General features: G+C 37.4%; 1 protein-coding gene across 1 annotated transcript in view; it reads left to right on the top strand.

Moving 5' to 3' along the window:
- LOC101393840 (complement factor H-like) overlaps window positions 1-23,255 on the top strand; it is a 160,776-nt gene that overhangs the window by 97,529 nt on the left and 39,992 nt on the right. The window lies entirely within an intron of this gene.

Here is a 23,255-nt window from a genome sequence, read left to right as displayed (position 1 = left end):
TAAGTCGGAAACAGGTCAGAACTCTCAGCTTCCCTCGTAAATGTAACTTCATGTCGTATCTACTTTCATGTGTCTTTTCTTTTTATTGAATCAACTAGTGGGAATGGTCTGTATTGTGATATCCTCATAGCGAATAACTTAGTAGAAAAATTATCTCATATTCTCCTAAGAGGAAAATAAATTATATTTTCTCTGTTTCTTGAGTTCCACAGAGAAAGAACTCTCAATGTTTATGGAGATATGTGACTATGCTCACACTACTGTAGGAAATACAGTACTCGTCACAAGACGAGCTGGAATCTGACTTTAAAATATGTTGAGGTCTTGTTTTTAATACGAAGAAACCTTTGGGAGTGTTGGATATCTTCATAATCTTGCATATGGTGATGGTTTTATGGATTCATAAAGGAAAACTCATTAATTCAGTCATTTCAAATATATGCAGCTTACTATATCTCAATTATACCGTAAGCTGTTAAAAGTCATTAACATCACAATCAATTTAACATTTCAAAAGTATTAACAGTAGATAAAAAGGAATATCTCTCTGAAAAACAAGTAGAATATTTTCTTTTTGTTTTCATTTAACATTAAAAAAAATTAATTTATTATGGTTATATTGGCTAATAACCTTGTGTAAATTTCAAGTGTATGTTATTATATATCAGTTTCTGTATAGACTACGTCATGTTTAGCACCAATAGTCTAGTTTATATCCGCATATCAGCATACATATGTGCCCCTTTACCCCTTTTGCCCCTCTCCCACTCCTTTCCCCTCTGGTAACCACTAATCTGTTCTCTTTATCCATGTGTTTTTTATCTTCTACATATGTGTGAAATCGTAGGGTGTTTGTCTTTCTCTGTCAGGTTTATTTCGATTAGCCTAATACCCTAAGGTCCATCCATGTGTGGCAAATGACAGGATTTTGTCTTTTTTATGGCTGAGTAGTATTCCGTTGTATGTATATGTATAAATATATCTAATCTTTATCTATGTCCATATCTAGATATACATCTACATCTATATCTATATCTATATCTATATCTATATCTATATCTATATCTATATCTATATCTATATCTATATCTATATCTATAGATATACCACATTTTCTTTCCATTCATCCCTTGAGGGACACTTGGGTTGCTTCCATGTCTTGGCTATAGTGAATAATGCTGCGATGAACATAGGGGTGCACATATCTTTATGCATTGTGTTTTCCTGTTTTTTGGATAAATACCTAGTAGTGGGATAGCCCAATCACATGGTATTTCTATTTTTAATTTTTTGAGGATTCGCCATATTGTTTTCTGTAGTAGCTGCACCAGTTTGCATTCCCATGAGCAGTGTATGAGAGTTCCCTTTTCTCCATATCCTCTCCCACACTTGTTATTTCTTGTCTTGTTAATTATAGCCATTCTGACAGCAGTAAGGTGATATCTCATTGTAGTTTTGATTTGCATTTCCCTAAAATTTGGCGACCTTGAATGTGTTTTTATGTGCCTGTTGGCCATCTGTATATCTTCTTTGGAAAAATGTCTGTTCATATCCTCTGCCCATTTTTGATCAGATTGTTTGTTTTTTTGTTGTTGAATTCTTTGAGTGTTTCATATATTTTGGAAATTAACCCCTTGTCAGATAGATGATTTACACATATTTTCTCCCAGTGGGTGAGTTGTCTTTTCATTTTGTTCGTGGGTTCCTTTGCTTGCAGAACCTATTTAGTCTGATGTCCCATTTTTTTTTTTCCCTTGTTTCCCTTGCCTGAGTAGACATGGTATTTGAAAAGATATCGCTAAGACCGATGTCAGAGTGTACTGTCTATATTTTCTTCAGGAGATTTATGGTTTCAGGTCTTATATTCAAGTCTTTAATGCATTTTGAATTAATTTTTGTCTGGTGTAAGATAATGGTCTATTTTCATTCTTTTGCACATGGCTCTCCAGTTTTCCCAACACCATTTATTGAAGAGACTTTCCTTTCTCCATTGTATGTTCTTTGCTCCTTTGTCAAAGGTTAGCTGTCCACAAATGTGTGGCTTTGTTTTTGGGTTTCAGCTCTGTTCCATTGACCTGTGTGTCTGTTTTTCTGCCAGTACCATGTTGTTTTGATTACTGTAGCTGTGTAGTACATTTTGAAGTCCAGGATTGTGGTGCCTCCACATTTGTTCTTTTTTCTCAGGATTGCTTTGGCTATTCGGCATCCTTTGTTGTTCGATATACATTTTAGGATTCCTTGTTCTATTTCTACTCTGTTGACTTTCTCTCTGGATGATCTATCTACTGACATGAATGGAGTGTTAAGGTGCCCTACTATTATTGTGTTCTTCCTATTTTTCCCATGAGATCTGTTAATAATTGCTTTGTATACTTTGGTGTGCTTGTGTTAGGTGCATATATAGTAATAAGTGTAATGTCTTCTTGGTGGAATGTCCCTTTTATCATTATATAATGCCCATCTTTGTCTCTCATTAACTTTTTTATCTTAAAGTCTGCTTTGTCTGATATTGGTGTTGCTACACCTGGCTTCTTTTGCTTGCCATTTGCTTGGAGTGTCATCTTCCATCCCCTAACTTTGAGGCTATGTTTGTCTTCAGAGCTGAGATGTGCTTCCTGGAGGCAGCATACTGTTGGGTCTTGTTTTTTAATCCATCCAGCCACTCTGTGTCTTGATTGGTGAATTTAATCCATTTACATTTAGAGTGATTATTGAAGTATGAGGGCTTAAGACTGCCATTTTATGTCTTGTTTTCGGGTTGTTCTACATTTCCATTGTTTCTTTTGCCTTTACTTTCTGACTTCCCTTTCAGTTTGGTGGTTTTCTCTGATGGTTTCCTCTTTAATTATGATTTGTGGATCTGCTCTGAGTTTTTGTTTTTTGGTTACTGTGACATGTGTATAAAAGATCTCATAAACAAGATAGTCCATTTTCTGATATCCTCTTATCTTCATTAGCCTAAGCTGGTTCCATCCCTTTCCTCTTCCCCTTCTATGTTTCTGTTGTCACAAATTATTCTTTTTTGTGTTGTGAGTTTGTGACTAATCTGGTGTTTATAGTTATTTTTAATGCTTTATTTCCCTTTATCTTTTATGTTATAATTAAGTGTTTGCTAACTTATTCTGATAGAGAGCTGCAATTTTCTGAGTTTTGTCTGTGTATTTATCTCTTTGCTCAATGCTTTGTAAAACTTTGGGTTTTTGTTTCTGGTTGGAGGGCTGCCTTGATCATTTCTTGTAAGGCAAGTCAAGTGGTGATGAACTCCCTCAGCTTAGGTTTATCTGGGAAAACTTTTATTTCTCTGTCATATCTGATGGAAAATTTCACTGGCTAGAGTATTCTTGGCTGACAGATTTTGTCTTTCATTATTTTGAGTATATCACTCCATTCTCTCCTAGCCTGTAAAGTCTCTGCTGAGAAACCTGCTGAAAGCCTGATGGGGGTTCCTTTGTAGGTTATTTCCTTCTCTCTTGCTGCCCTTAGTATTTTTTCTTTGTCATTGACTTTTGAAAGTTTTAATATCATATGCCTCAGAAAAATGGTTTTGGCATTAACGTAATTAGGAGTTCTATTGGCATCATGTACTAGTATGTCCAGTTCCTTCGCCAGGTTTGGGAAGTTCTCAACTATTATTTCTTTGAACAAGCTCTCTGCTCCTTTGTCCTTCTCTTCCTTCTGGAATACCTATAATCCTTATGTTACTTTTCCAAATTGACTCCGGTAGTTCTTGAACAATGTCTTTATTTTTTTTTAATCTTAGTTCTCTCTCCTCCTCCACCTGAAGCATTTGTAGATTTCTATCTTTGAGGTCACTAGTTCTGTCCTCCATAAGGTTTTCTCTCTTCTTAATGCTTTCTACCTAATTTTTTCTCTCATTAATTGTTTTCTTCATATCCAGAATTTCTGTTTGGGATTTTTTTAGAGCTTCAATCTCATTGGTGAAGTATTCATTCTGTTCATTAATTTTATTCCCGAGCTCATTGAACTGTCTTCCTGAGTTTTCTTGTATTCGTTGAGTTTCTTTATGACAGATATTTTGAATTCTCCACCATTTAGGTTGTGATCTTCTGTGACTTCAGATTTGATTTCTGGAGATCTGTCGTTTTCCTTCTATTCTGCAGTGTTTCTGTAGTTCTTCACGGTGTTTGATGCATTGATCCTCTGCTGGCACATTTACGGTTGTAATCAGCTTTTGTTATTTGTGTACAGCTTTCATTACTTTGGTTCTGGTCACTGGGTCTCTGCGTGCTCAGACGCTGCTGTACCATGCATCACCTGCACTGCTGTTTCCAGGTTGTCTTGGGGTACTGGTTGAGCCACTGCCATAGGTGTTGGGTTCGCAGTTGTCACTGTTGCTGGCAGGGGTCTTGGGACCCAGGGACTTGTATATAGCCTCTGCTCTTGTGGGGGCTGGTGTGTGGGTTGCTGCTACTGGGGGCTGGGTCACTGGTTCTGCTGTAGTGCCTGTTGCTTCTGGTCACAGATTCACCTGCCACTGCTGGGGGTGGGGCAGGAGCTGTTTTTTCTGCTGCTGCCCCCTCTGCTCATAGTTGTGCCAGTTGGGCTGCTCTGCATTCACAAGGGCCAGCTGCAGGTGACCCTTGTAGCAGCTTCTCATGGGACGGGCTGCCTCTTGGTGTGTTGTGTTCATCAGGCAGGTCATGCTTTCATGGGCTGGACTGCTGCTCGGCAGGGCATCTTGGCATGGGGCTGCCACAGCACTGTGGTGCTCCTATGAGCCAGGCTACTGCTCCACAAGTGTTCACCTGTGGGATGGCTGCGCCCACCTCTACTCAGTCTCATTGGCAGCTGTGTGAGGATCCACAATCTGGAACACTGCTGCCAGGGAGGGGGAAGGAGCAGCTCCCCTAGTTCCACTGCTTCCGTGGCATCCGGTCCACCCACCTTCAGATGTACAGCTGCATGGATCTCTCAGGCATCCTGTTGTGCTGTGTAAGGAATCTCCTCTTCGTTAATAGATGTCCATTTAGTTGTAACTTACAGTTGTAACTGTAACTATCATTGTAACGACAATGTTGTAACTATCATTGTAACGACAATGATCCTGACATCACTCTCTATGTATCCTTAATTTCCAGTGGAATGACAATAAATTACACTTTTCATTTCAGGGATCACCAGAAAATGTTGACTAAATAAATAAGTGAATCAATAATTTTCATGGCATTAATTCTAGCACATTGTTCATTGATTTGTTTTCTTTCCCTACAATTATATTCCCTTTCTTTACTTGTAATACTGCCGACCTGTGCATCATGACCAATCTGATGACTTGTGCTTTTGTAATGAAACATTCTGCACAATTTATTTAAAAGCACCATACTTTGTTTTACCAACACTTGTTGGGCAGAAAGTTGTGCCATACATTTTTTTGTTTGTTTGTTTTGTTTTGTTTATTGCAGTAACATTGGTTTATAACATTGTAAAAATTTCAGGTGTACATCATTGTACTTCTACTTCTGCATGGACTACATCATGTTCACCACCAAAATACCAATTACAACCCATCACCACACACGTGTACCGAATTATCCCTTTCACCCTCCTCCCTCCCCCCTTCCCCTCTGGTAACCACCAATCCAGTCTCTGTCCCTATGTGTTTGTTTATTGTTGTTATTATCTACTACTTAATGAAGGAAATCATACGGTATTTGACCTTCTCCCTCTGACTTATTTCACTCTGCATCACACCCTCAATGTCCATCCATGTTGTCACAAATGCCTGGATTTCATCGTTTCTTATGGCTGAGTAGTATTCCATTGTGTATATATACCACATCTTCTTTATCCATTCATCCCTTGATGGGCACTTAGGTTGCTTCCAAGTCTTGGCTATTGTGAATAAGGCTGCAATGAACACAGGGGTGCATGTACCTTTGCAAATTGGTGTTTTCAAGTTCTTTGGATAAATACCCAACAGTGGAATAGCTGGATCATATGGTAGTTCTATCCTTGATTTTTTGAGGAATCTCCATACTGTTTTCCATAGTGGCTGCACCAGTTTGCACTCCCACCAGCAGTGTATGAGAGTTCCCTTTTCTCCACATCCTCTCCAACACATATTGTTTCCTGTCTTGTTAATTATAGCCATTCTGACGGGCGTGAGGTGACATCTCATTGTAGTTTTGATTTGCATTTCCCTGATAGTTAGTGATTTTGAACATCTTTTCATGTGCCATACATTTTAACATTATCTAAAATGCCCAACTTATTTATACTTTCTTAGTCGAGTCTATCCTACAATAAGATGTAGAGGAAAGCATTCTTCTTCTTAAGAACTCTTTCTAACAAAACTAGTTCTTTGAGTCAATAATGGTAAACATTTATATTAAGCATAGCAAATACTGTATACTCTAGAATTCATGGATGGGGCTTACTTCTTACAGCTAAATTTCTGTGGTTAGTGAATCCTTGCTGGAATGACTAATGCATAAGATAAGTCTGAAAGGAAGAATGAGAATTTTTTAGATGAATTGTGGAGAGGAAAAGCATACCAGTCAAAGGAAGCTCATGGAGAGGAATGCAAATGCACTGAGGCTTCATTGAGCATCTGGCTCCCCTATGGCCACTGTTCTGAGGGGCTGTAGTGTAGGACGCAAGTGTGGGATAAGTCAGTGATGGATGAAGATAGGCTGTTACAAGTTTCTTAGGTGCTCCATACACCATGGTGAAGAATTTGTCTTGTATTAAAACTGAATTGGGAATCAATGAAGGATTTTGACTGGATCAATGAACTGACAAGAAAAAAGGTCATTAAGATTCAAACAGGAAAACAGATTAGAAAGGTGGGAGAATAGGACTTGGGAAATTTGTTATTGTTGCTTTAATCCCAGGGAAATATGTTTGAGAGATGATGGCATCAGAGATGATGGCATCAAAGATGATGACCAGACTCTTTTTGGCAGAAAACTTGGATGGATATTGAAAACACAAATGCAGAAGGTCAGTTACTTCTAGGAGGTGTGACAAAACTGAGTTAAATTAATTTATTTGACAAAGTGTTTTTTCTATAATTACTCTATTATCAAAAACTAAAAAAATATGTAATTTTCGCTGATCACTCAGTGAAAATACTTATCAATTGCCAATATGTATATCCAATTCTACATAGACAGTGGATGAGTATTACTGGCCACTACTTATTTCAAGAGGACTGTTTATCTTCAGACCAGATAAAAAGAGCAACATAATGTTAATCTGAATTTTAACTTCCTTCAAAAATGAATATTGATAAAAACAGATAAAATATTCATCAAGCATTCAAGTCAGAACAGAACTTTTGTTTGGTTGCCTGATTTACCCAATGGAAACAAAGTGAGTCTTTATATAACTAATTGTCTTGGACACAGTCCTTTAATATATAGCAAACATTTTGGAATTTAATCCCTTCTATTTAGAAATTTCCTGCAAAGTACTGGAAACTTTAAATGCATATTCTGTATCTCAGAAGATAACTTATAAAGAAAATGAATAATTTCCATATAAATATAATAAGGGTTTTGAATACAGTGAAAGAGGAGATGCGTGCACTAAATTTGCAAGGAGTGCAGTTCCTTCATGTAATGTTCTATTTCTTTTCTATATCTTTTGTTGTATATTTTATCAATTATTTTAATTCACGTACTCCTTACAGTTGAGAAGTTTATTTGTTCTCATAGTGGAGTACTAGTGTTTATAGAAATCAACTATTATATGTGTATAGATCTTAAAATTTTATGTGTGCAAGGGCCATTTTGAGATCAATTCGTATGAATCTCTCACTCTGAAGATAGACATAAACAGGAACGGTAAGTTCAATACCTAATTAAGTAGACGGTGCAGGTCAAACAGCAAGTCTAGATCAGAGCCAGGACTATACCAGACTTCCCAATTCCCAGGTAGATACACTTCTCAAACAGTTAGATTGGTCTTCTAAAGGCCAGCATTTAGCTTTAAAGAAGTAAACTTTATTAATATTATATGAGAAAACCCTGAATTGACAATGGAATTAAGTGGAAGAAAATGGAGATTTCATTAACCACAGGCTTAACATGAATCAACAGTGACGATGGCACCGAAAGAAACCACTAACTCTTTTAGGCTCAAAATGGAAAGATGTTCTACAGAGACAAAGAGATCATTTCAGCTGTGTTCTTCACTCACCAAAAATTATGTCTGGAATATTGTGTTCTGCTTAATTTACCTCATTTTAACAGGGAAAGTGTCATCCTATCATCACTTAGAAGATGGGAGGTAGATAGTTGAGGAGTTTAAGAAATCATATCATAAGAAGAATTGCAAGAAGATACAGCTATAGCTTGGTAAGAACTGTGCTGAGATATTTGCAGACATTTATGAAAACCGGTGAGTTATGTTTTGATGAGAGCTGTTGTAGTGAGTGAAACAAGTGACCATGTATCATACACACAATCAGAGGTCACGGGACATTGTAAAAGGATGACTTTACAGATTATTCCATACTGTAGGGGGAGAAAACAGCTGATCTCTTAAGAGCACTCTGAACTTTAAATCCTAATTCCAGGTATAAACCTTGTTTTACTGATCCTTTTTTTTTTTTTTACAAAAACTACAGTTTTTGTGTTGATTCTATTCTTTTCTTTAACAAAAAAATTGAGCCCACAAACAGCACCTTGAAAAATACATCCTCCTAGACAACTGAAGGACCTCCACTTTCAGGCATCGTTAAGAAAATATTTTAGAAAGAAGTTAATAAACACAAGACAGCGATAACCCACATTAGATCCGTGTTAGGCTGATGGTGTGTGGCATCCGGCTGTTTGTCTTCATGGCATCCGTGCTTCCTAAGCCAGGAGAGTGGGCGCACACATCCCCTGGCATTAACCTCTGCCATGTGTTTTACTTCCAGAGGCTCTTCTAAATAATTAGTTAATTTATCCATCCAATCATCAAAATATAACTTATAAACCACTTATTTTATATCAGACTCCTTGTCCTGTATTGAGGATACACGTTAGAATAAACCATCATTCCAGGGTCAGTGAATTCAAAGTAAGACTTTGAAGATTCAATTTTACTTGGACATAGGATTCAGGTCAGCAGGACTGGTTCATAGAAGTTGTCTAATTATTTATTTTCTTGGTCACTTGGTCACTTGGTCACTTCTTGGTCTTAAAAGTCTTGCTCAGCACCTGATAGTTTTAACAATGGGAAATCTCTGTTTTTCTGATATGGTTACTATAACTCCTAGGCTTCTTGAACCTTGACTCGTTTACACACACACACACACACACACACACACACAGACCCAAAGAGTCTACATTTATAGAACATTTTCCTTTTAGAATTTCTTTCTCGTTTTCTCAGTCACGAGTCATAACAAAAATTCAAGACTGTGTGCTTTCAGATCCTGCTTTCTTTCGGGAGAGAGATACCAGAATTGGGATGCACTGGATTGGGCACTTTCTTTCACAAGAGAGTTTACCAAAGATCAATATAAATAAAGAGAAGTTCCCCCCAGATTAGATAAGCATGCCCTCTCTCTTACAACATGCTTCACCCTATTGAAATGCATTTTACATTAACTAGATGTAGATGAGTCTCTTATTAAAAGGAACTCCACTCTCTGTACCTCAGGTAATATATCACAAATACTTCTTATTTTCCCGGTACAATGGAAAGATCTACTTGCTGATAGATGATGAATTCCGAATTTCTGTATCTTGTTTTCCCCAAATATATCAGAAATTGGGAACTAAAGAATAAGAGGAAATTTACAGATGATAATTCTGGAGAAAACACTTAAATTTTCGTCCATCTGGTCTATGATTTGCATGTGTAAGGGCTTTTATTTGAGGGTGATTCATGAAAACTTTGGTCTCTGTAGCCCATAAGGGACAGTCTCTGACTATGTCATTTCCAGGAATAATTAAAAGTACCTAGACCTGCCAACTAAAAGCCACATTTGATCCAAATCCATCTGTTCCTTGAGCAGACAGAATTTTCTAGTGAGCCACAACATGGAGTGCTAACCTTGAATTATTATTCTGATTTTAAATGTTTAAGGTTGTTTCTAACAGTAGAAAGAAACGTGGCCCCACACAGTTGGACAGTCTCAAAGATTGTTATTCTGAATAGAGGCACCTGTCCTGGCAATATTATAATATCATCATTTTTTAATGAAGATTATGACAGTAGATGATTAAAATTTATTAAGGGAGTAATGTCCACTGCTTGAAAATAATCACCTTAAGTTCTTAAACTCTTAATTAATTTAACAAAATTCTCCCAATATTATTTGGCTGGTGTCTTAGCATAACACACATTTTCTATACCTCGTAGCTGTATCTTTAAACACTGGTATTAAGCTCAGTTATAATATGAACTAAAAACTGGGTTATGTAAACTGGAGTGCAGGGGTATGTGAAACCATGATAGATATAGCAGAGTGAAGTGAGAGAGAAAAAACAAAACAAAATAAAGGAACACATTTAAGGCTCTTTTGAGGTTTGTGTCAATAAACAGCAAGCACTGAAGACATATTTTAATTAAACCTTCTGTTTAGGCGGTCACATATTATTTTTATTAATGCTAACATAATCATTGATAATATAAGTATATTATCAAGTTAGCAATAATCTATCAAACTTCGTCTCGCATAATGGAGAATAAATTTAAGACCAATCAAGAGACTTTTGCAATACCTCTAGAAGCTAAACATACACAGGGGAGGGGGAGGAGATATATAAGCAATAATGACAACTTCCTAGAATATGGTGTTTAACTGAATATCAGAGTGATGAGGAGGAAGGAGTGTGGTGTAAATTTCCAGTCTTCTCTTGTGGGATTCTTGTGTCACAAATTAAAATGTTGAACACAGGAGTAAAAACATCTATGGAGAGAAGGATAATGTTTTAGTTTGACATAAAACGTTGGATATGCCTCTGAATTATATGCATGGACCAACAGTGTGAAGCTGCAGTTGGATAGATGGATGTGGATCCCACTGAAGAGGTGATTAGCATAACAGTGGTAGCTTTTTATCATGAAAGTGTCTTGAGTCACACAGAGAATGTGAAGAGGAAAACAACAGAATCTACTCAAAAACTCATGTGGAACCAACTTTAAAGGCTAGATATCCATTCACACAATACCTGCAGGGTCTCCAGGAAAGAAGTTTCCGAGGTGGTGATAAGAATCAATAGGAAGATCCAGAGCAGAATCATTCAGAAATAAAGAATAGGTAGTGCAGAGGATAGGAATGAGCTTGGTCTGTGTGAAGACAGGACAGAAGGCTATAGTGTTGGTAGTACAGAGAGTGAGCAGGAAAGTGGTAGGAGATGAGACCTGAAAAGCTGGCAGGGCCTAACACTTTATGTAGAGTAGAAGAAGAGGAGCAGTTAGAAGTGAAATAAGTAAAGTAAAATACTGCTCTTCAGACAAAGGTAAGGAGAACATAAGAATGTGAGGCATTGGAGAACTTCAAGAAGTCAGTGATCACCAGTGTCAAATATCACAGGTTTCTGTCTCTTCAGTTCAACAAACAATTAAGGAGCCCATGATATATACCAGCCACTGTGACATGGGGACTACAGAGAGTTCTGGATTTGGAAATTGGAGGACATTGGTGACATTTGTCAGAGCAGGTCTGGCACAATTTAGATGTCAGAAGCCAGATAGCAGTGGGTTGAGGAATAAATGGGAGTTGGGAAAGGAGACAGCAAGTGTAAGATGGTATTGTAAGGATGTGGGCTGTGAAGGGGAGGGGAAGTGTAGTACATTAGCTGAACCTGGACCCAGGGTTGAGAGAAGGAGTTTAACATTGGGGAAGCTTGCGTATCCACTTAAGAGAGAGTGGTTGACACAGTGAGAGAGGGAAGGAGTCAACAATGGTTCATGATTCATGGCAAGTGACAGGCTAGAGAAGCTAGGATGAATACGACAAAAAAAAAAAAAAAAAAAAAAAGCACCTTATCATCAAAGGTTAAGGGAGAGGCTTAAGTCCAGAGCAAATACAGCTGGAGTTGAAGGAATGCTGGAGAGAAATCTAGGGCGCCCCCAGCGTTTACTCTCAACTGTTTTCTGTGAATGCAGGGACTTATTACCTGTTGATGAAGGAGCAATTGTGTTAGGTGGCTTGAGGAAAATGAGGAAACTGGGGGTCGCTTTCTTTGGGAAATGGATTTTGAAGTAAATTAGGGGCATATAAATGGATTTCAGGCAATGCTGAACGTCCATCACACGATTTTAGTCTAAAATACAACATGGCACCACTATAAATGCTTAGGTTACATGTCTACAATTGTTAAAAGAAATGGTATTTTATTAGAAAATGAATGTTGCTAATTGATCCATTGCTGAGATAGAGCAAAGTTGATGGAAAGGACTGAGAAGGAGCTTTATACATTAGGATAGACTAGGTCAAGGGATAGCACACAAGAGCCTACAGGTCAAAAGCATCCTATATTTTTTTTTTTGGTTTTTTTTTTTTTTGGTAAACAATGTTTTATTGGAACACAGCCACACCCATTTGTTTCTGCATTGCTTATGACTACTTTTGTGCTCCAACTGCAGAGTTGAATAGTTGTGACAGAGACCTGTTATCTGGTTTCTTTACATAAAAAGTTTTCCACGCCCTGGACTAGGTTATTTTATTACAGTAAGAAAAATGTATTCCAAAATCTCAATATGAATAGGAAATAAACTTTAGTTTATTCATGCTAACTTCCAATGTAGTTCTGAATGGACTCTGCTCATTATATCCATTGTAAGAATCAGGAGAGAGAGACATCATCTTTCCATGTCCTTCCTTAATCACTGCAGCTGTGGGGAAGAGAACATAAAATTTCACACAACAGCTTTTAAAACTTCCTCCCTAAAGGGAAACATATTACTTCCACGTTCATTTCCTTGAGCTATGCAAGTCATATAGCCATGTCTACTTCAAAGGGGCAGGGATATGTAATCCTACCAAGTTTCTGGAAGAAGAGACTCAAAATATTTGTAAGCAGTCCTTATGAAAACTACAGAAGCCAAGGAAGTTGAAGAAAGTGAAAAGAGTAGTTGAAGTGATTTATCATGGATTCATTGCCACATACGGAACATCATGAAGTTTGTGATGGCTTTGGAGAAACAGGATTCAAGAGTCCAGGAGGCAGAAATACATAAGATGAGAGATACAGTGAGGGAAATGAGTGATATAGGGGAAGGATATGAGGCTGTGCTCATTTTAATGCCATTCATTTAATGCCAAGGAAATACAGGAAAATGCACCAGTTCAGGCTGGGCACCTTCACCAAGATGTAGCTGTAAGTTCCATTCATATCTTGACCTACTTCTTAATTCTGAAATTACTTTCTCTTAAACACAAAATCATAGGGATACAATAAATCGAAACATTTGCCTCACTGTTTATGTAAAATAGAGGCTTTAGAAACATTCTTTGCTTTTCAAAGTAGCCAATTCTGAGGATCAAAAACACATCTTTGTAAAAAGCTCTCTTTTTTTGCTATTCAACATTAAATATATGTGTGCATGTGTTTGTATGAATATATATTTCTCTACCTAATGTAATTTAAAATCTAAACTAAAATATTGAGTAAGACTAGTGTCTTTGAATACCTAGTTTATTAGTTGTTTCTGTGTAAAATATTTCCCCCAAAACATATTGGCTTAAAGCAACAAAACTGCATTATCTCAGAGTTTCTTTGGGTCAGGAAATTGGGAGTGGCTTAGCTGGGTAGTTCTGAGTCAGACTCCTGTGCTGCAGTCAGGATGCTGGTGTAGGCTGCAGTTCCTGGGTGGCTAGGCTGGGCTGGAGGACCTGCTTCCAGGACAGCTCACTCACGTGGCTTTTGGCAGAAACCTCAGTTCCATACCACATGGGCATCTCCACAGGTTGCTTGAATGGCAGCTCACTTTCTCCAGAGCTGAGGATTGGTAAGAGAGGGGAGGAAGCCTCCATGCCATTTATGACCCAGTCACACACTGTCGCTTCAGCCATGCCTATTCTTTAGAAGTGAGTCACTAAGTCCAGCACACTCAAGGGGAGACAAGTTAGGCTTCAGTTTTTGGAAGGAGTTGTGTTGAAGACATTGTGGAATTTTTTAAAACCATCACAAGAACAAAATACCACTCAATTCAACAGAGTGTTTTATTTCTGGGGACGTTTCCTTTGCCCTTTTCCAAGTGTTTTCTTTCTGTACAATTATGTTCGCTTTCTTTATATGTCACACTTCCTTGTAAAAGTGAACCCACTTAAATTGGATACTCCACGAATGAAAAATGTAGTGATACAAATAATAGGTCAATGGCTTCAATGTTAATTCTAGGCATAAGTCCAAAATGAATTTCCAAAGCATGAGACTCTTGAAGAGGAAACAGATTTCAGTGTTCCTTGGATATAAGGAAAATATTTATTTATTGACTTAGATATATTTGAAATATAACATTATATAAGTTTCAGATGTAAAATGTAATGATTTGATATTTGCATGTATTGCTAAATGATCACAAAAAATCTAGTTAACATCTATTACCACACATAATTACAAATTTTTTCCCCCTGTGATGAGAACTTTTAAGATCTACTCACTTAGCAACTTGCAAATATACGATACAGTGATAAAACTCTAGTCACTATGTTATACATTACATGACCGTGAGTTAATTATTTTATAATTGGAAGTCTGTACCTCTTGACAACCTTCACCATTTTGTCCACTCCATCCATGCCCTGCCTCCTGCAACCACCAATCGTTCTCTGTATCCATGAGTTTTTTGGTTTTTTTTTTAGATTCCACATATAAGTAGAGATCATACAGTACTTGTCTTTCTCTGTCTGCCTTATTTCACTTAGGATAATGCCCTCTGGGTCCATCCGTGTTGTCACAAATGGCAAGATTTCCTTGATCTTTATAGCTGAGTAATATTCCATTGTATATATACACGTTTTCTTCATTAATTCATCCATCAGTGGACGCTTAGGTTGCTTCCATGTCTTGGCTTTTGCCAACAATGCTGCAATGATCATAAGGTTACAGATATCTTTTGGAGATAGTGATTTCTTTTGCTTCAGATAAATACCCAGAAGTTAAATTGCTGGATCATATGGTAGTTCTATTTTTATTTTCTGAAGAACTTCCATTCTGTTTCCCATAGTGGCTACACCAATTTACATTTCCGCCCAACAGTTCACAAGGGTTCCCTTTTCCAACCCAATACTTGTTATCTCTTTTGTTTGATGATACCGTTCTAACAGGTGAGAAGTGATATCTTATTGTGGTTTTGATTTGCATTTCCCTGATCATTAGTGATGTTGAGCATCCTTTCATGTACCTGTTGGCCATCTGGATGGCTTCTTTGGAAAAATGGCTGTTCATTTCCTCTGGTTATTTCTTAAATAGATTGGTTTTTGTTTTTGCTATAGAATTATGAGTTCTTTTCGTATATCGGATATTAATCCCTAATTAGATATATGATTTGCAAATATTTTCTCCCATTTGGTAGGGAGAACCTCATTTGTTGATGGTTTCCTTTGATGTGCAGAAGCTTTTTAGTTTAATATAGTCCCACTTGTTTATTTTCATTTTTTGTTGCCTTTGCTTTTGATGTCAAATGAAAAGTCATCTCCACGACTGATGTGAAGGACCTTACCCTCTATGTTTTCTTCTTTGAGTTTTATGGTTTCAGGTCTTAGTTCAAATCTTCAATCCAGTTTTGAGTTAATTTTGTTTTGTCCAGATTCGTTCTTTTGCAAGCGGCTGTCCAGTTTTCCCAATGCCATTCATTGAAGAGACTGTCCTTTCTCTGCTATATATTCTTGGCTCCTTTCTCTCGACTTGTTGACCATCTATGTGTGAGTTTATTTCTGGGCTCTATGTGTCTGTTTTCATGCCAATATCACACCGTTTTGATTGCTATAGCTTTGCAATATAGTTTGAAATCAGGAAGCAGGAATCCTCCAGCTTTGTTCTTCTTTCTTAGGATTGCTTTGACTTTTTGGACTCTTTTGTGGTTCTAAACAATTTCAGGATTGTTTGCTCTATTTCTGTGCAAAATGACACTGGAATTTTGAAAGGTTTTGCTATGAATCTGTAGATTGCTGTGGGTAGTATGGACATTTGAACAATATCAATTCTTCCAATCCATGAGCATGGACTATCTTTCTGTTTGTGTTTTCTTCAATTTCATTTATCATTTTCTTATAGTTTTCAGTATATAGGTGCTTCATCTCATTGGATAGAGTTATTCCTAGGTATTTTATTCTTTTGATGCAATTGTAAGTGAGATTGTTCTCTTATTTTCTTTTTCTGATAGTTCATTATTAGCTTATAGAAATGCAACAGGTTTTTATATATTGATTTCGTATCCTGTAACTTGACCAAATTTGTTTGTCAGTTGGAACAGATTTTTGGTGAATTCTTCTGGGTTTTCTATAGTATAACACCATGTCATGTGCAAACAATGATGGTTTTACTTCTTCCTTTCCAATCTGGATGCTTTTGTTTCTTTTTCTTGCCTAATTGCCCTAGCTTGCTCTAGTTGGACTTCCAATACTATGTTGAATAAAACTGGCAAGAGTGACCATTCTTGTCGTGTTCCTGACCTTAGAGGAAAAGCTTTCAGCTTTTCACCATTGTGTGTGGTGTTGGCTCTGGGCTTATCATATATGGCCTTTATTATGTTGAGGTACTTTCCCTCTATACCCACTGTGTTGAGAGTAAAGTAAATTCTGAATGTCGTCAAATACTTTGTCTGTATCTATTGAGGTGATCATATAATTTTAATCTTCATTTGGTTAATGTAGCATATTGCACTGATTGATTTGGGAATGTTGACCCATCCTTGCATCCCTGGAATAAATCCCACTTGATCATGGTGTATGATCATTTCGATGTATTGTTGAATTTGGTTTGCTAATATTTTGTTGAGGATTTTTGTGTCCATGTTCATCAGGAATTGTGGCTGGTAATTTTCTTCTCTTGTGGTGTCCATGTTTGGTTTTGGAATTAGGGTAATTCTTGCCTTGTTGGAGACCATGAGTTTGGAAGCATTCTCTCGTCTTCTATTTTTTTGAAGAGCTGGCATTTATTCTTCTTTAAATATTGGGTAGAATTCAGTAGTGAAGTCATCTTGTCCTAGACTCTTCTTTAGGGGAAGTTTTTGGTTACTAATTCATTCTCCTGACTACTAATCTGTCTGTTCAGATTTTCTATTTCATCTTGATTCAGTCTTGGTAGGTTGTATGTTTCTAGAAATTTATCCATTTCTTGTAGGTTGTCCAATTTCCTGGTATAATTGTGCAAGTTATCTCTTATTATCCTTTGTATTTCTGTGGTATTTGTGAGAATGTCTCCTCTTTCATTTCTGATTTTATTTATTTGAGTCCTCTCTCATTTTATCTTGGTGAGTCCATAAAAGGTTTGTCAATTTTGTTTATCTTTTCAAAACACCAGCTCTCAGTTTTCTTGATCTCTTCTATTGCCTCTTTGTCTCTATTTCCAGTCAGATTTTTGTTATGTCCTTCCTTCTACTAACTTTGGGCTTTATTTTTTCTTCTTTTTTTAGTTCTTTTTTCTCAGGATTCCTTTGGATATTTGGGGTCTTTTGTTGTTCCATATAAATTTTACAATTCTTTGTTCTATTTCTGTGAAAAAGGTTGTCGGAACTTTGGTGGGGATTACAACGAATCTATAGATTGCTTTAGGAAGTATGGACATCTTAACTATGTTAATTCTTCAATCCAAGAGCATGGAATATCTTTCCATTTCTTGGTGTCTTCTTCAATTTCTTTCAGCAATGTTTTATAGTTTAGTTTTCAGTGTACAAATCTTTCACCTCTTTGGTTAAGTTTATTCCTAGGTATTTTATTCTTTTGTTGCAATTGTAAGTGGGATTGTATTCTTAATTTCTCTTTTTGCTTCTTCGTTGTTAGTGTATAGAAATGCAACTGATTTTGTATATTGATTTTGTATCCCAGGCAGCAGCTTGTAAAGTATACAAATATACCTCTTTCAGGGGAAGACTGGGATATGGGAACTTCTGCCTGCTCCTTCTGAGCTGAGCTGTGGGTATTGGCCAGTGAAGACCTGTTTGCTTCTCTGCTTCTGTCCTGTTGAACTCATGAACACAAGCCCCAGTGGCCACCAGAGCCAGACAATCAAGTGGAGATCCCTGGGCAGTAGCCACAAAAACTGGGGCACCATATGTAAAATCCAGGACACCAGCTCCCTTCCAGGAACTCCTAGCACTCTTGAGCTTGGTAAATGGAGAGCATGAAGAAAGCACTTGCTCTCCATGGTCTCTGGAGAGAGGAATACAGTCAGCCTTTAGTTGTGTGTTTAATTAGAAATCTTCCTCTCAGTCCTCAGCTATGAAGATAGGCTAATAGGCCTCTTTCACAGTAAGAACAGACTCGCCAGTATCTTGTCTCTACTGTTCCCTGGGTTGGTAGACAGTTAAAAATGTTTTCTCCCTTTGTTACAGTCCTGTGGGACTGTGAGCATAAGCCCCATGGGCCACCAGAGTGCAGTGATCCAGAGGTATCCCGTGGGCTGCAGCAACAGAAATTGAGGCACCAAATGAGGGTACTGATACTGGCAAGCTGGAGCAAGGCAGAGGGAGAGCACACAGTGGTGTCCCCCGGCCTCAGTCCCTGGAGAGCACTTAGTAGGCCCCTAGATATGTCCCCAACCAGAAGACTGCCCCTCAGGCCAAAGCTCCAGGAAAAGCTAATAAGCCTCTTTCACAGGAAGACTGAGGTTGTATTTCAATCTGCATCTGCACTGTGCCATGTGGGTGGTAAGTGGCCACAAATTGTCTCTTCATTTGCTATAGTCCTGTGAGACCCATGACCACAAGCCCCACTGGCCACTAAAGCTAGGTGATCAAGGAACATCCCCTTGGTGGCAGCCAATAATCTGGTGCACCAGACATAAAAACTGGGGAACCAGACACTTGTACCAGCCCCATCTGGGAGTTAAGGGTGCTCTGGAGCATGGCAGAGGGAGAGTGTGAAGATAGCACCTCCTTCCAAGGTGTCTGGAGAGGATTAAAACAATCCTTAGATATGCCTTTAATTAGAAATCTGACCATCAGTCCACAGCAATGAAGGTGAATCTAATCGGCCTCTTCCACAGAAAGAGCCTGTTAGAAACTCTTTCTCCATTTGTTACAGTCCTTTGGAACCTGCAAGTGTAAGCCTTCCTGACCAGCAGAGCCAAGCAATCTAGACGCATCTCCTGGGTGCCAGCCATGAAAACCAGAGCGTCAAAGAAGGGTACAAGCTCCTTTCTGGGAGATGCTGGTGACCTGGAGTGAGGCAGAGGAAGAGCACAAAGATGGCATCCACTGTCCTCCATCTTTGGAGAGTATTTAAGTAGGCTCCTAGATGTGAGTTAATTTAAATTCCTGCTCCTCAGGCCCATGCTTTATGATAGGCAAATAAGCCTCTTCCACAGAAGGTCTGGGCCCTTTTCAGTTGCCTTCTTCTGTACTGGGTCCTGCGGTGGGTGAGTCCACTCATGTGGGTCCTTTAAACTCATTTCTCAGTTCACTATTTTTCTGTAGGTCTTGTGGACACAAGCCTTGTTGGCTTTCAAACCTAGATGTTTTGGGGGCTTGTCTCTCAGTTCTGAAAGTTCGGGTGCTAGATGTGAGTTTCAAACCCTTCACTCCTCAGGTAAAAGCTTGGGGTTTTGAGTTGCCTCCTGATTGTGGGTCACCACACTGAGGGTGAAGTTTATGGCGAGATATGTCCTGTCTCAACTACCCACTTCGGTGTACGTTTTTCCACTTTTGCCTGATGTATAGGAGTCACTCAGCTAGCTTTTGTTTTTTTGTCAGAAGAAATTTGTTCTGCATGTAGCTGTAAGTTTGATGTGTCTGTGGGTGGAGGTGAGTTCCGGGTCCTCCTACATTGCCATTTTGAACCAGTTACATAAGCAAAATATTTAATCATGTTTATGATTGGTTTTTGAAAATGATAGATCAGCCCAACAGTATCTGGATCTCAGCAAGGTTATTCTACAAGGGACTTTCTGAAGTTCTTGTGGACAAAATTTGGAAATAGATGAGTTAGATGGTTTCTAACTCATTAAATAGTTAATTTGTATTGTAGTTTTTAATTTCATTAAATAACCTATGTCATTCTCAGATGCAGGACTTTGTTCTTAGGCATACTCCATTACTCGTTTGTGTTATCAAACAGTTTAATGATTTAGAGGAAATGCAGTGCAAATTCACAACTGGAATGATAGAGCGTGTAATGTAGTGAATCTCATTAGCACAGATTCATCATTCAAAAAGAATCCTTTATGCTAGGTTGAATCTGATAACGTGACATTTAACTATAAGATCCTGGGCTTGGGTCAAAGGAATTAGCTGCAGAAATATAGACAGATTGAAACAATTTCAAAAATTAGTCTTATTTCGATCAATTTTGAGATCAGTTTGAGTCAAAAATATGAGGGAACCACCATAACTGCTAATGAGGCCACATCCTGCACTGGTAGAAGTGTAAGAGGTAGAAGGAGGCTGTTCTAAGTCCTGCCAGCATCAGTGCTGATCAGACCATATGTGGAATGTTATATTTGCTTCAGAAATGAGCTTGTTGGATGGTAAAGACAGATTTAAGTGTTCCCGAATGAAAGAGAAAAAATAGCAACGGGGCTCAGTCCTGTGACAATAATAACACCTACTTTTAATTTGACCTCCTGTGATTACCTTTTGAAAAGAAATCTCACTGAAGTATTTCATTTATTTCATATCCTTTGAAACACCACAATGAGGTAGATAACCATACCTGTTCTGAAATAAGACAACCAGCATTATATTTTCTCCTCTATAATTTAATGGCAAATTTAATTCAGTTCCTTAAGACTAAGTTCTTGCAAATCTAAAGAGTTAAGCTTGCTCAAAATATAATTATTGTTAAATGACACACATCTTTACATATCATGATGAAATTCAGCCAAGAGTGAAGACAAAATACTCTGAATCTCCAAAAAGTGGTGGAGGAAAAAGCTAGAATTGCTTAAAGTGAATGAGACTAAATAGGCATTTTAATCTCAATATAAGAACCTTCAAAAAAGTGGAGATGGGCCGGCCCCATGGCTTGGTGGTTAAGTGCGTGCACTCCACCGCTGGCGGCCTGGGTTCGGATCCCGGGCATGCACCGACGCACCGCCGCTTCTCCGGCCATGCTGAGGCCCTGTCCCACATACAGCAACTGGAAGGATGTGCAACTATGGTGTACAAATATCTACTGGGGGGCTTTGGGGGAAAAAAAGGAGGAGGATTAGGCAATGGATGTTAGCTCAGAGCCAGTCTTCCTCAGCAAAAAGAGAAGGATTAGCACGGATGTTAGCTCAGGGCTGATCTTCCTCACACACACACAAAAAAAGTGGAGAAAACATCTATCAATGAAGAGAGTTATGGACTTTAAGGCAATAATCTATCCTTAGAGAATATATGATTCACAATTCTTTGATAAAGAAAGATGTTAGTATATGCAAGGATTCAAAGCTTGTAATCCACATAGCAAGTCTGTAGAAACAACTTGAAAATTTCTCTAACCAAACGAAGAATAAAAGAGATCAGTGAACTTAAGGAAGATGAAGATGATAATGAATATTTGGTGTGTGTATATCTGTGTGAGTGTGTCTGTGTGTGTTGGAACGTTTTTTAAGATGTTCCATAAGGTTTATTAGAATAGAATCATATTTCATGGAAAAAACTTGTATGAGTCTGGTATTAAAAGTTCCAAATTATCTCAAAGTCATCCAGTGTAAGGGGCAGAATTTTATATAAAATATTATATATAAACGTGTTATAAACAACATAGCATTTAAACGTATGTGTTGAAATTATTTGCTATATTAGATTAACTCAACAAATTGTAATTCTATTATACCTCATTTAAAAATATTTATCAGACATTTAAAAACATGTCATTCTCCAATTAAAATTAGAAATAAACAATCATATGTTACTATAATCCTAACTATTTGGCTATTGAGAAATATTCCTATTTCATTTCTGTGGTTAAATAAAGAAAGTAAAACTTGCCTCAATGAGTGTTTTGAGGCATGAATAAGAATGATATTTTTCTGTATGATGTTATCAATGGAAAATTTTTGTGCTTCTCTCTATTTCTTACATTGTTTGCAATAAATAGAAAACAAACTAATCAATGTCAATCCAAAAAAATAACAAAAACAAAAACCCCAGTATCTTCCTACATTGAGTTGGTTTGAGAAGAAAAGACAAGGCTCTGATTTCTGATGAAACTGGAAAGAAAGGAAAAGAAGACAGATGAGCTGAGTGATAAAATCAGTACTTTCATCTCTCAATCAAGATGCTCATTTAATCAACCAGGGCTAGGTTACATGTTCTCAAGGAGACTTCATTAAACAGATCTGTGCAGTTTTCTTCCTGCAGAGTCTTCATACAGTTCCTATATCATATGACCCACAGACATAATTTTATCTTCATTACCAAGGGCTTCCTCACACACTTCAGTCACCTGAATTTTATAACTTTTCTTGTCCTAGAAACTCTAACGCAATGAGTGTCATTATGCCGATAAGAGAATCTAATTCAACAATGAAACATTCATCTCGAATTTGATTTTTATTGAGGTAAAACATTATTTATACCAGTTTTATTATGGTTTTTTATTGCCAGTGAAGCCTTGTGATTTTCCAGAAATAAAACACGGACGTCTACATTATGAAGAGTATTATAAACCATACTTTCCAGTACCTATAGGAAAACAGTATTACTATTACTGTGATCAAAATTTTGTGACTCCTTCAGGACATAGAGGGGGTTATCTTGATTGCAGACAAGAAGGATGGTCACCAGCAGTACCCTGCCAAAGTAAGTAAACCTTTTTATAATTGTATATATACAAATATTTCAAAGAGTGGAGAGAGTAAACACGTAAGTGAATACAATTGAGTCTTATATGAAAAAAATAAGGCCAAAAGATGAGTTCTATGAGCAAAATGATCAATATAGATCTTTCCTTTCACAAGGAGCTCTTCACAAAAATCACGAGAGACAAAGATAGAAACTTTACAAGAACATCTATATCATTTATACGTATTTAAATTTAAAACTAAAGGTAAATAATATTCAGTATTAATTTTTTATTTTTAAAAAATGTTTGGTAGTAACTTTAGTTTTTCTTAAGTTATATATCATTTTTGGATGCTGATTCATTCCAATTTAAATATTGTAAAGATAAATTACTATTGGATGTAAAGATAAAT

The sequence above is a fragment of the Ceratotherium simum genome, chromosome 36, assembly GCF_057802395.1.
Source record: "Ceratotherium simum simum isolate JZ-2026a chromosome 36, ASM5780239v1, whole genome shotgun sequence".
Lineage (NCBI taxonomy): Eukaryota > Metazoa > Chordata > Mammalia > Perissodactyla > Rhinocerotidae > Ceratotherium > Ceratotherium simum.
The sequence above is the reverse complement of the archived record's forward strand: the minus strand, read 5'-3'. Positions and strand labels throughout refer to the sequence as shown.